The sequence below is a fragment of the Daphnia pulex genome, chromosome 3 (genome assembly GCF_021134715.1).
Source record: "Daphnia pulex isolate KAP4 chromosome 3, ASM2113471v1".
NCBI lineage: Eukaryota > Metazoa > Arthropoda > Branchiopoda > Diplostraca > Daphniidae > Daphnia > Daphnia pulex.
The window spans coordinates 2869711-2883816 of record NC_060019.1 but is presented as its reverse complement, the minus strand read 5'-3'; the positions used below and the strand labels follow the sequence as shown (position 1 = coordinate 2883816).

The 14106-nt window shown below is 38.2% G+C and overlaps 1 long non-coding RNA gene across 1 annotated transcript; it reads left to right on the top strand.

Annotated features, from left to right (window-relative positions):
* The first annotated feature begins 419 nt into the window (after positions 1-419).
* On the top strand, positions 420-1534 carry LOC124189915. The gene is made up of 2 exons (XR_006872711.1): positions 420-496; positions 627-1534. It is a non-coding gene; the product is annotated as an uncharacterized LOC124189915 (long non-coding RNA).
* The last annotated feature ends 12572 nt before the right edge of the window (positions 1535-14106 follow it).

Genomic DNA, 14106 nt, shown 5'->3' with positions numbered 1-14106 from the left:
TTGACTCATTTGCCATCTACCCGCCAAACATCCCAAGTTCTTACTAATGCTCTGTTTACAAGTGCATACAAGGCTGCACGTGTTGTTTGTTGCCGATATCAACAGCTGATGATCAAATCTTCTTACTTGCAGACACAACTTACAAGAGCTTAGGCTGATTGGTGGGTAGATGGCGAATGAGTCAAGTCGCCGAACTTCCCCTTCTTCAGCCTTTTCTTGCAAGTAAAATATAAATATCTTTTACATGCTTGATTTTAAGTATAGGGATAATTAATAAGTCGATAGCTGTTTTTTAATGCTTTTTCTGATATCGACGTAAAAAAAATTACACGGCCGACATAGGAATCATCGAAGAGTCCAGTCCTTTAGTATAGAGTAGTCCATGCGTGAAGACGCAGACGACATACAACTGTAAGCAAGGGTATGGTAGCAACTAGAAAGGTCAAGTTCGTTGTGCTCGATGGATGTGCAACGACGGAAACGAAATAAATAAAAGGTAAAATATGTTTAGGTACATTTGCTAATTTGCTTACACAGTGTGTATTTAATAATTAATCAACTAATTTGTACATAAAAAAAAATAATTTTTAATGATTTTTTTCTTCATTTTCATCCGGTTGGAATAGCGGTGGCCTCATAAGGAGGTCGCGTATTAACGGGAATGGAGCTGCTGGAGCCGCTTGTCCACGGGGATGAGCAGCAACCCGTCCACGATGCGGAGCTACCACCCATCGATTGTGCGGAGCAACAATACGTCCACGATGTGGAGCAACTAACCATCCATGGGGGGGAGCAACAACACGTCCATGGGGCGGACCAACTACCCATCCATTGTGCGGAACAACAACATGTCCAAGGTGTGGAGCAATCACCAATCCACGGGGCGGAGCAGCAACTGCAACTCGTTCAAGGGGCGGGGCAGCTCGCCATAGTTCCCTTGCCTGAGGATTTCGGGGAATCTCTAAAACACCTGAATATTCCTGATGTGCTTCATGGTGGTCAGGTGGGTGAAGATCCTGGCCCTCCCTCACAGGGGGAGAAGGAGAGGCCCGTTGTGTAGGTTAACTTCTGGGTTTGCCATAGGGGAGAGGCAAGAAAGGCTGTAATTTAAAAAAAAAACATTTTATTATCCTACTTTCTGGCCTCTTCACCCAACAAAAAAAGACGGAAACGTAACTAAACTTACCAAAGTTTAGGTGTGGGGGCCTGGAGGGGAGGGGGGGGGTACCTGAAATTTAAAAAGAAAAGAAACATTTCAAATAAATTTATTGCGATAATTTTTGTCAAGTGTCCAATCCCCCGAAGTACAATAAAAATTTAAAAAAAAAACAGAAATAAGCAAATAATAATTTAAAAAAAACTATACTTGAAACTTGAAAGTTAATGGTAAGGCGGGGGAAGACCAGGACTGGTGGTGTTTTCTTCCTTTAGCTTGACAATGCCGAATGATTTCAGCTTCGTAATTCCCCAATACGTAAACTATTAAGGGGGTGAAGGATTATATAATTCAATTTCAGTATTATTTACGTTATCTTTCAAGAATTCTGTTTATTTTCAGTGCTCACATTGTTGTTAGAGTGGTAAATTTGTGAAACAGTGACTAACAAACGGATTCATCATCTTCAACCAAAATATCATCAACTTCGGCATTCCGTCATGTAGTTCCCTTGCAGTTTTTACAAGCAAAACTGCAAGGAATACCATTTTTTCTGCAGGTACACCGTTGGGAGTCACAATCTCCCTTACAACCACCTTTTATAATTTATAACAAATCTTTTGGTGCTGCTTCTATGTTTGTTAGCCTTGGCCACAGCATATCGTGTTTCATCACCCATCCCCAATCACAAGCATGCAGTGAAAACCCCAACCACGATTGAATCTATTATTTAAAATGTAATGTTTATTAATTACTTTAAATTGTTACGTAGTTGAATATGGTTATATACCTGAAAATATACCCGCTGACTGTGAAACTGAAGAGCAGCTGAAGGATTTCTTGTGGATTCACAAATGAAGTAGCAATAGATATTTTACGCTAAAATTCTTTATATCTCAGTGTGTCTATTCCTTCATTTGTAGATCCACCATAGATTAAGATCATGGCAAGTTCCCCAGCTTTCTTAATTACGTCAATTAAAGCATCTTGTTCATAGAATTTTTCTGCCATCATTTGAAAAGTAGTGTTGGTTGACAATAGCTTTAGAGACTTAGCTTTACAAACTCCATAAGCCTTCGACGTTGTATCGCACCCCAGTACTGCATGAGCAAACAAAATGTTGTTGCAAATTAATTCGCCGACAACTTGCTTAATTTAGTCAGGTTCCACATTTTTCCAATTTTTCTTTTTTCGGTTCACTTTTGAAGTTAATTGGAAAGATTGTTTCACTTGAATAATGCAGCAATAGACAAAGCAGGTCAGTGTCTTCACCAATAAGAATAGTTTTATTTGTTTTGGACGACAAGATTGCTGTTTTAACGATTAGTAAATCAGCATCACCTTCCGCGTGAGTTGTCTCAAATCCTTTTGTCGTAAGGTACCTAGCGAGTTCTTTAATAAATCTTGATTTATTTTCAGTACAAGACAAAAACTCTTCTTTTGTTGTTGTCAACTTCATTGACGGAGTGAAGAACACTTCTCTTCCAGAAGTTCTTGATCGTTTTAGATGCGCCATATCCTTTGTGGAAGCTTTACTATAGCTATCAAATACTATCTTTGCTAAACCATATCTATTTTCCAGGTAGGATGCATACCGCTGAAATATTTCTTCATTTGTCGCATTTTTTACCCAATTAATCCGATGCAAAATACCTCCACCGTCGATGACGTACGTTGAGCTAGATTGTTCATGTTCATCTTTTTCCGTCAGTGGATCATAGTTCACCAACAGCAATCGCTTTCGCCAACTCATGCTTTTTCTGCTGAACGCAGGAGACAATTTTTATCAAACAATGATAGAGGGTGTGAGCATAACTCATATTTGAAATACTCTGCTTCGTCATTCTGATACCTTCTTGCTACTGTTGTTAGTCGCTGGAACAAGAGTGCTGGATCGACCATCGTCTGTTTATCGTCGTTTAATGATGGACACTTTGATGTCATTACTATGCATTGTTGACCTTGCGAGGAGTGTATTCAGAAACAGCATTTCCTGACATAGCAGATACTATTTTGTCGCCTACAAGTTTAGCTTGATGAACATTAATTTTATTTCCAGCCGATACACCAGTTTCCACGTTCCGCAAAATGTTGGGATCACCGTTGAAAGGGGTGACATTTTCAAGGTAGTCTACGACCTTCTGGGTATCGCTGCAATCTCTTGTTTGACGGGAGTCACCAAATTCCTTATGCTGATCGCTGGTTGTGTGTTGTTTCCCAGTGAGATTCATCATCAAAGAGGTTACTGTTGAGCACATTGGTCGGCACATAATCCAAACGAGTCGCTGAGTCTCTGTGATACCGGTTCTCCTAGTAAATCCTCCTATAATGTGATTAAAAATGAAAAAAATTTGAATATAGTCACCCACGTACCCTGTTAATTACTTCATTACCTGATGTTTTCATTGTGCGCATAAAAACCTGCTCAATTACTAAATCCGCAGAAAGCGCAGACAAAAAACGCCCAGAACGTCGAACTACGTGTAGTCCTGAGAGAAATAATTCTTCTACTTTCGGGTTAGTTGTGTTAAGTGCTCTCATTTTCTGAACATACAAATATCCAGACTTCAAGTAGTTGTTGTGTCCAGCTGCAGCAAAGAATGGCAGAATGTCAGTCAGAATTTTTAGGTGAAATTTCCAATTCCCGGTTCTTTCTGCTTTTATGAACTGTCGCAAAAGTCGAACCATGTCCATATACTGTAGCCACAGCTGTGCAGTTTTCGAATGACGTTGAATAGCGATGTTTCTGTTTGTAATTTCTTCTAGTTTGCGATAAGCTTGAGAAGATTCCAATTTTTTCCCATTGTCCGACAGTTCTCCTCGTAACATTTCACCAAGAAGAATCTTCAATTCGTTACGGTGGTTAATTGACAGCTTTTAAGTCGAGGTTGAATCAGGCAAATCATTCTCCGATAACACCTACAAAATTTATGTTACATTAATGAAAGCTAGTAAAATATTGTGTTATACGAAGAATTATACCTCTTTCTCGCTGTCATTGGATAAATGCTCTTCATGGAGTACGATGTGCAGAGCTGATTCCACAATGATATGGGCTCTAATTGCTCTAGAAATAGCTTTCCCACTTAAAATATGAGGAGTCGTGTTTGCCGCATAAATCAGATCAATTAGTTCATGTAGCCCACTGCCGTCCATCAAATGTCCAATACATGCTAAAAAACTGCCCATGGTATGGAAGCCACCAAGTTTGCAAATCATTTCTCTAAGAGGGCATTGCAAACTGGCATTTTCTATTATCTGCATAGCCTTCCACCACAACTGCTGGCCGAACGTTACTTTTGGAGTTAATCCGTATTTCTTGGCCTGGGTGGCGATGAACATTTAAGTTGAGTTGATGGTGGTATCATTGCTTGCCGGCATATCTATAATTGGAAGGAAAACAATCTCTGCTTTCCCAGGATGATTACGAGCCATCATTGCGTTTTGCATAGAACCATGCCATCCTGGTTTAGGCTGTTTTAGAAACTAAGAAACTAGCCATAGCTGGTAAAAGTATTTTTCGTTATCTTGAAATCTCTCCCAGTTTAAGTGTTGATAAGATATCCTACCAAGCACACTTTCGTCGATAGTGTGTGGTATAATAGGGATTTCTCCAGCCGCCCTGATAGCTTCATCTTTTACCTACGAGTAAGAATTGTTCATTAAAAAAGGTACTGTTAATTTAATCAAGTGTTTTTAATATACTTCTCTTCTGGGAACGCAACATTTTGTCTTTTTTGAACCAGGAGTAACAGCTGCGATTATAGCCATAGCGTGAAACGTTCCTTTGCCATCAAATGTGCAAGTATCATGATCGGCATTGTCGGCAATGTGTTGCACAAACGAATTCTCCTTTACGTCCATTACTGTATTACTCATTACAGCAGCGTTTCTTTCAAATCTTACTACTTCACAGTAAGATGAACAAAAGCCCAATGCGTGGAGATGGTCAATCAGTATTTTTGACGAATACTGGCTGTGCAGTTGAACTGCTATGCCGATCTAAAGGATACAATTGCATAATTAGTAAAAATAGTTAAGCTGTACAATAACAAAAAAACCTGCAAGGGCGCAATCAGTGAGCGCGGACGGGCAGCTTGCATGATTGATTGACCGATTGACATAATTTTTTTTTGCTTTCCTTTGCGACCAATATTTCTCCAAGTAATATTTGTAACTTAATTGTACAAAACGATAAAGATTCTTCTGGACTTGACAAAATGTCGTCAATATCGTAACTTTCGGTACTACAATTCTTTCTTACAATTTCATCACGAATAATTCGACCAGCAGCTTGAATTATCCGAATGTTTTCTTCTTCTTCGTTTTGTGTCTTGCTTTCATGGTATTCTCTTAATACTTTGCTTGATGTTGGCGATAAAGTAACAATATCTGACAATCCTGATGTTGATGTGACGATTAGATTATCTCCAAACTTTTCAATCAATTTTTTCTTTAAATATGTTGGACTATATGGCTCACAACAACCAAAATCAACCATCATGTCACATAACTTTTATAGTGTGTATGTTTCGTCTTCATTGATGTTTCCTAGGTGATCGCAGATACGAGAGAACACTTGTTGTCGAATCTCATCTACTGGTCTTCCCAATCGTAATTGTTTTTGTTTTGTCAACTTGCTTTCATTTGACTGCAAACTTTTAGGTTGACTTCTTCTTCTGTTCCTAAATTCACAGAACATGTTCATGATAAGAAATGTTGTTGAACGATGAACCAACAGAACTCACTCTTGACAGAATCTCTGTAGCCCAGGCATCTTTTCTTCGAATACAGATATTCCTAAATGATTCCAGAACTGCTTGATTTTTCACGATGTGAATTTCTTTTTCAACAACTGTTCTGCTGAACAGTGGAAAGCCACAAAGAATACAACACTCTTCAAGTGGATCATGAGATCTTGTACATTTTGACGATTTTTTGTTATGGTTTTCTTGCTTATTCTTCCATTTTGCAATGTTACTTTTATTCACGTAATTTTTCCTGCACTTTTCATGCACAAGTACTCCAGAATTAAAGTTTAAAGCACGGTCTTCTTCTGCTCTTGCCTTAGCTGCCTCTTTCAAACTTTTTATTCCGATTTCTCCAACTACTAATAAATCACCAGATTCTTCATTACACAAAATACACACTTTAAAAGACATGTTGTTCACATAACAAACATTTGAAATTCGTAAAGATAAACAAACAACTAAACGCCACCTGCATGCGGCCGCATTTTCATGAACTATAGTGTCGAATAATTTTTTTTGGCAAACTTTATCATTAAAAAACTAAAGAGCTATTAAATATTTTTAAAAACAACTTTTACATTTAGGAAATTTCATCTTAACTAATTTTGTACAAAAGATAAAAATTTGAAGAAAAATACATGACTAGATATAATGAGTTTACTGAGGGACTATCCGCCATAAGGTCCCTTGTAAACACTTTTTGGTGATTTTATAAAATTTGAGGCATAGTCCCTCATAGTATATTTAATTACTAAACAATCGTTAAAGCTAACATTCAAAACTACTAAACATTCAAAATTTGAACCCTAATCAATAAAAAAACGGGAAACATTTATTAGCTGTAAAAAAAATATTTCTATTTCTTATCACAATTATAATACATTTTCAAATTTTGACATTTTTTTTTACAGTAAAAATAATTATTTCTCAGAAGGGTTTTTACAAAAAAAAAGAAAATTATAAAAACTAAGCTCATGAAAAAAATTTCGTGTTGTATTTTGTTCCCAGTCAAAAATTATCTTGACTCCACTAACTATATAAAAATTAAGACAAATATGTAATTCAACTTTCTTACTGTGAAACTACAGATTTAATTAATTGGTGCCTACCTCTTAAACTTATTTGTTGTAGATTTTTTTAGTTTTCTACCTTGTAAAAGGATTGCTTAGTTCAACTTAACTTTTTACATTTTTAAATTCTATTTGAGACATTGTTCCTCGATAGTAATTGAGTGTTTGAAATAGAATTAACAGCCTGGTTAAGTTTTCTTAGTTTTCTTAGTTTCTTTGCAAGCTTGCTGCTCAGTGTGCTTGTAGGTTTTATACAAGCAGCTGGTTAAGGGTGTTCTTCTTGTTACCTGTACTTCTGTGTGTTTCGTCCAATAAAGAAAAACTTTGGAACAACTGAGGTAATGTTTTCAATCAACTTCCTAATTGTTTTGTTAATTTGTAAAGCTTGCCAACTGTAGATTACTTTGTAACATTAATAATAATAATTCAAAGAGTTTGTGTAGTTTAGCTATACTTCTGTAATTTTTGTTATCGTCACATGATTAATTTTTTAAAGTAGGATTAACAGCCAGTTGAACTCTTAGCTTCACCTTCTTCTTCTTCGTTGCAGTCTAATTCACCTATGGATTTGTTCAGCTAACCTGGGGAATTCTCCATGCACAATGTTTTTTATGGTAAAATTATTTATTAAGCTGATACAAATTTTGATTGTGACATTTGTAATGTTTGATTGCAGGCGCATTTTTCATACAATGAACTTCAGCCATCCTATCAAGGATTTGCATCAGCCATTAAAATTTAGCTTTACCGTCCTGCCCAAAGCTACAGAGGAATCACACAGTGATTGGAGATTAGCAAAAGCAGTTAAAATTTTTTAACAGAGAACAATGTCGTCCACATAAGCTATGAAGCAGAAGAAAAAAGGGAAGTTAAGACTTAGCAACTCTTTTCTATCAGTATGTTCCATAGGAAAGGCGAGAGAACACTTTCTTGTAACGCCGTAACCGAGCTCAGTTTTGGAAACAAAAGAGGACCGAGAGTTGGTCAGAGTACTGAAGCAGGAGCTAAGGAAAAAACCTAAAATCTTTACCAGACGACGAGTAAAATCTTTTTTTATGAAGCTGTTTAGTATGGCTGGGTACCAATCCGTGTCAATGACTGACTTGACTTTATTGAACCTTTTTTCCTCTTTTTTTTCTTTTTTCCGCTGAAAGTCGGTGTCGGAAGAAGATTCTAAAGATTCAGACGACGTAGATCGATAGCTAAAAAATAAATTTTACTGTACTTTGTTTTTCCATACTTTTTCTTCCGATGCTTACGTTTTTGTTATTCTTTTCCTTTTGTGAATCTCCCAATATAATTTAGAAAAGTTCCAAATAGTTTGAATCGCTAAAGAAACAACCTAACATCTTTACCCGACGAGGAGGACAATATATTTTGTATCAAGCTGTTTAGGATTGCTGGGTGTCAAGCCGCGTGAAAGGCTTGATATCTAAAAAGGCACAACAAGTTGAGATTTTATTTTTCTTATTGGCTTCGGTTTGCTTAAGAAGACAAAGAGAGGCTGTCTCCGTTGAATAACCAGGCCAAGCCATGTTGACTGGGACTGAACCAGTTCTGTGTAGATGCCAAGCATTTGAGTTTGGCCAGAATGAGTTTCTCAAACATCTTGGAGAGGCTGTTTAGGATACTGATGAGGCGGAAGCAATTAGGATGAAGGTAGTTTTGTTTGTTATTCTTTTTTTAGAATGACGATAGAGGCAGTTTTCCAACACGTTGGTAAATAGCTAAGTTTAAGGCAAGCAGAAAAATGGGCTATCAGATGAAATTTGATTCAAAACAATGGCTAAGCCAGACGGATGAGATGCAATCAGAGCCGATGGACTTTGAGAAACACATGCTGTCGAAAGCCTTCTTTACATCAGACAAGCTAAAAGGTTTTCCTAAGGAGGGAGATACATCACAGAAAGACGTTGAGGAGTCCAACGCACCGCAGGAAATTTAATCATCCGACAGTATAATATAAGTGTAAGAAAAGTGTGTCCAAAGTCATTTATTCAACAATATTTTGTTGCAACAAGCAGTTTGAAAGCAAATACCATACTAGATATATTTTTTCATAAATATTTCTGCCGGAATGTCTTCCAGTGAAATCTGTGGGAAGCTCTCGTCCTCGACGGGTACTTCTATGACTGGTCTCAGTAAATTTGAAACTGTGGTGTTTCCATCTGTTTTTGGGTGGAGAGTTTTGGTCGAAGATGATTCGTGTTTGTTTTTCGTTCGTCACAGGCAGGTGATTCAACGCTAGAGCAACTGGATAAACCGGTAGTTGCTCAGGTGATAATTCTGGAAGATCTTTTTCTGGGTCTTCGGTTGTTACAATAGTCGACTTGTCTTGTCCAGCAGGAACTACTGAATCGTAGCATTTGTTCTCGTTGAGGAATAGACTCGAATCGACCAATTTTTCATCGGTTGATGAACAGACACTATCCTCTGGAACAACAAGGGTGTCTGCAGTATGCAGTATGACAGTCTGCAGTATGAGGTTTCAGTGACGGAAGCGATTGTAGTAGAGGTGAGGTGTTCGATGCAGCAGAGGTGAGGCTGCTCGGGAATTTGGTGTGTGCTAGTGTAAGCCTAAGCAGTTGATATTTCGTCGATGATGTTCGTTTGAGTATCTTGATGCAATGTGACGATAGTATCCGAGAGCTTGAGTGACTTAAGCTCGTCTTTGAGTTCAGCCAACAACCTAGGCAATCGTTCAGCTCCCCAGTCCCTTCCTGGTGAAGGTACATCTCCAACTCAAAGGTGTCTTTGTGTGACGTGTAGCAGGATTGCAAAATACAGAATGAAATATTACCTATCCTGTAAGAAATCTTCCAACTTCATCGCTCAGTTATAAGCTGATTTCTTTCCAAGGAAACTTCCTTCTTTTTTTCTTGGAGTTTAGCCTGTAAATTTGATTCACCATCCGTCGAGATTGTAGAAACTTCCAATGTCGTAGGAATCTTCTCACCCACTGCTGAAACTGTAGGGTCTTCAGTCGCTGTTGTCTCGACGGTTATGAACGGGATGTCGTGATTGGTGGAATTCGTCGCCTTATCAGGAGATGTTGAGAGTAAAACAGCCTGGTTGGCGATTGCAGATGTTTCAATCTCAGCCTTTCCTTCTGCATCATCAATCTTCTCAATCTTTTCATCTGCAGTATCAACCAAGCTCTGTCTGCTTAATTGGCAACCGCTTTTTTTGGAAAGAAAATTCATTTTCACCTCTCACCTGGAATAAGATCAAAACAATTCCGGGTGACTCTTCCTTCTTCTTGAATCACTCTCCACGAAGAACTTGCTTAATCTTCTTTCCAATTCTCTAATCCGAAGCCAATTCAACAAACCCAATAAAAATTGCAAATCGCTAGTAAGTAAAAATGGGAGAATAAACTTTTCAACTGTCACTGCAAAGATCCATCCATCCATCGTCCGTAAAAAGAGCTGCATGGAAAAGGGAAGAAACCACAAGAAAAAAGACTTTTCATCAAATCCAAGCCAGACAAAGAGCAATCTGGACCTTTATGAAAGCAATGATCGGCCGAGGTAACAACAGTATTCCTATTCCCCCTCCATAACTACACCCAACGGGGACTAGCTCACCTCGATAAATGATATCGCTGACAATTTCCTAAATCTTTTCAGCTGTCCAACCAACCCTCCAGACACATTATGCCAAGGACGTTCACATTCACATTCACTCCCAAATCTCAAAAAACTCCCCAAACAACCAGAACGGTTACTTAACCCTGAATGAGCTGGAACAAGCAACAAGGAAAAACTTAAGCAAAGCAATTACCTCGACTTAATCCACAATAAAATGATCAAGAATCTATCCCCAAACAACAAAAAAAAACTTCCTTCGACTTTTCAACACTCTTTACAGCAACGCTTACGTTCCTGAAGTGTGGAAAAAAACCATAGTTACCCCCCTTGCCAAGCCCGGCAAACCGTCTGATGATCCCAATTCCTAAGGCCCACCAGCCTCACATCCTGTTTCAGAAAAATATTCGAAAGGATCATTACCAACCGTCTGTCATGGTTCGTCGAGCACCAAAACCTTCTTAGCCCAGAGCAGGCAGGCTTCTGAAAACAGCACAGCACCACCGACAACCTAATAAAACTGGACTACTGCATCAAATCAGGCCTCCTTCTCTACAAACTCGGCAAACTTGACATACGAGGCATATGCCTCGGCTGGCTTACGAACTTCATCCACAACCGCTCAATTTGTGTCCGGCTATGCAGCCACCATTCTGATTCCAAACCCATCAGTAAATGTGTCCCTCAAGGTTCCGTGATCAGTCCCATCCTATTGAAACTTATGCTCTACCACTTTCCGAATCCCCCCACCCAAAACATCAACCTCGAACTATACGTAAACGACGTCAAATTCTACACCACAGTCACACATCCTGTAGAATGCAGAAATAATCCAGCAAACCCTACTTTGACAAAATGGCCAAATGCAAGTGGAAATTCGAATTCTCAGCTTTGGAATCCTCCTGAGTCGTTTTCACCCACGCCTATGACCCCGGTGAAGACCTACTACTTTTCCTAAATGATCAAAGAATCCCTAACACCAAAAACGTCAAGTTCCTCGGGGACACCAATCTTCAATCCCTGCCAATTATCTTCTCCGCCTGCACCCTAGTCCCCTACTCTCCATATCACCAAATGGTTCCCCCTTATAAAAAAGCAAGCCAAAGCCAACCTACAGCACTCGCGTCTACTTTCAACTCCCTTCTAGCCATAATCGGCCCACCCAACGTAATCGCTTACACAGATAGCTCACATGACGAGTAAGTGCCCAACGTACTTATGTCCGGATTTTCCGGACTTCAAAGAGCGTTTGATGAAAAAGTTAATTAATGTTTAAAGAAGAGTTTTCTTTTACTTTCGTTGTTTTACCTATTTTTGTGGTGGCAGGTTAAAAGCCTTGATAATTTAACCGACTCGCCAATTGATCCAAGATCTTGAGGGAATTTTGGCCAGCTTTTGCACCAGCGTCAGAGGTTTGTGGAAAATTTGGAACGTCGGAGTAGACTGGAATGAGGAAACTGAAAAAGTAGGAGATGAAGTTGAAGGTGGTGCAGAATCGGAAGAAGTGGAGGATGAAGAAACTCAAGACAGAGGAAATAGTTGACGGTGGGGCGAAATCGGAAAATGATGTGGTGGATGAAGAAACTGAAGAAGGTGGAGATGGAGTGAGGATATTGAAAGCGGTTCTAGAAGTCGAAGAAGTAGAAGTTTTAACATCTGTTTTAATTTTCAGATACTGAAGAAGTTTACCACCCTAAACCACAAAATTGAATTATATTTTGTCATAAATGTTTCCAATATAATTTCTGCTTTCCTTACTTGTCAAATTATTTCATGATGAATACATTTTTTTAACAAACATATTTCACTATCTTCTTCTATCGTTGAAACTATTGGATGTTTACATCCAACAGTTCCTTTTTGTCCGCGAATAAGGACGCATAGAGGACGAATTCGACGATGAAAATATAGATATATACTTGAAGCAAGGAACAATGTTAAGTTATAAAGGCGGTGAGTTATAATACAACTTATCTAACGGTGTTACATATATATCGTTTACATGCAAACAATTGGCTGCAAGGCGTTATCCCAGAAGTTTAAGTGGGTGGAATATGCTCTTCTTCCAGATGACCGAGCTGACGAGTTTTATACTTCGGCCCAACTCATACCATTCCAGTCATTTTCCATATTATTCCAGCCCAGCAATTTTGAAGGAAAAAATGGCGTCCGCCATCAACGAACCATTGTATTTTTGTATTGTGTAAATATTTTTTCTGTTATGCAAGCAAAGAAAGTCAAACGAGAATTTTGTGTCTTTCTGTAAATATACCCATGCTTAAAATTATAACGGTGATGCGTCCTGTTTCTTGTAATTGTTTTGGACAATTTCCTATGTATAATTTCCTAAAGGCTGTATAGTTTTTATGCCGAATATTTTAATGCCAAGTTGCAGCGTGGTCTTGCACAGCTCGGCGAGGGTTATAAAATTCAGGTTTTTTATAGCAAAAAGCTAAAAATAATGAATAAAAGTGGCATAAAAAGTTAGTGGGGATCAACGTTCAACGTTCCTTGGGTCAACCAGAGGCAAACCCATTTGGCGACAATGGCAAACCGGCAAACCGCGAGAAAAAAAGGAAAGGTTTTCGTCAAACTTCTTTATTACAGATGAAGTTGACAACTGCCTTTAAAAAAATTGTCTTTTGAAGAAGGTAATATTTGTCATGAAATTTTTTAAAACTTTATTCCATATCATTTATTTTCAGAAAGTGATGTCTTTCAAGAAGAAGAATTATGAGATGAAGAAGAAATTGAGAAATATGCAGAAGAGGCTGATGAAAACTGCGGCAACCTTCGATGCACCAGAGGAAACTTTTACGGTGTCCGTACAAGCAATTCAAGATAGGCTTGAAGAACTTAAGAAAAATCAAGCTGGATTCTATGCGCCAGAGGTAATTGCGTACACTGTACAACTTATGTGTAATATACATTTTACATATAATATTCATAAATTACTAATTCTGCATATACTGTTTTTTTTTGGGAAGCTTTCCAATAAAGGAGAGTGTGAAATTATCAGTAAAAGAGAAATGCAAAAAACCGGAAAGGGGAATACTTGAGTTCTTTAAAGAACTGTACCAAGATTCAAACTTCTTTGAACTGTACAAACCAACTCACAAGGAATCCACAATCGGGAACAAACTGAAGATTGCAATGGATCCCAAAGAGCTGAAGGAGATCCGAGGTAATTTGAAATACTTCGTAATTCTCCAACATTTAATAAAAATTATTTTTTATTTTAGGTGCAATGAAGACAATTTATCCAAGAATGAAGTGTGGCAGGGATGGAAGACTTTCATCCACTGTTGAGACGAAAATAACCGCCAAACTGAACAGAAAAATGTCTCCCAAAAACACTGTTTGGCTCCAAGGGTACCACAGCTTGGTTAAGGAAAAACTTGGTTTTTGTTATGACAGCTCGCGATGTTGCCACGTAATCATGTGCATTAGTTTCTGACTGCAGTCAGACGTCGTCTAAGCTAAAATGTTCACATAATTTGTCCAAATTAATACTAAATAAAGAATAATGAGATTCCAAATAA